This window comes from Arachis duranensis, chromosome 1 (assembly GCF_000817695.3).
Source record: "Arachis duranensis cultivar V14167 chromosome 1, aradu.V14167.gnm2.J7QH, whole genome shotgun sequence".
NCBI classification, from domain to species: Eukaryota; Viridiplantae; Streptophyta; class Magnoliopsida; order Fabales; family Fabaceae; genus Arachis; species Arachis duranensis.
The window spans coordinates 34,323,818-34,324,031 of record NC_029772.3 but is presented as its reverse complement, the minus strand read 5'-3'; positions in this window follow the sequence as shown (position 1 = coordinate 34,324,031).

The window sequence follows — 214 nt, the reverse complement described above, 5'->3', positions numbered from 1 at the left end:
TGTGTTTGGATTCTCCTTTCTTTATCCCCTTTCTTCTTCTACTAATAATAAGGAACCTCTTTACTGTGACATAGAGGATCCTTCTTCTTTTTCTGTTCTCTTCTCTTTCATATGAGCAGGAACAAGGAAAAAAAGGCATTCTTGTTGAAGCTTATCCAGAACCTGAAAGGACTCTGAAGAGGAAACTAAGAGAAGCTAAATCACAACAATCCAA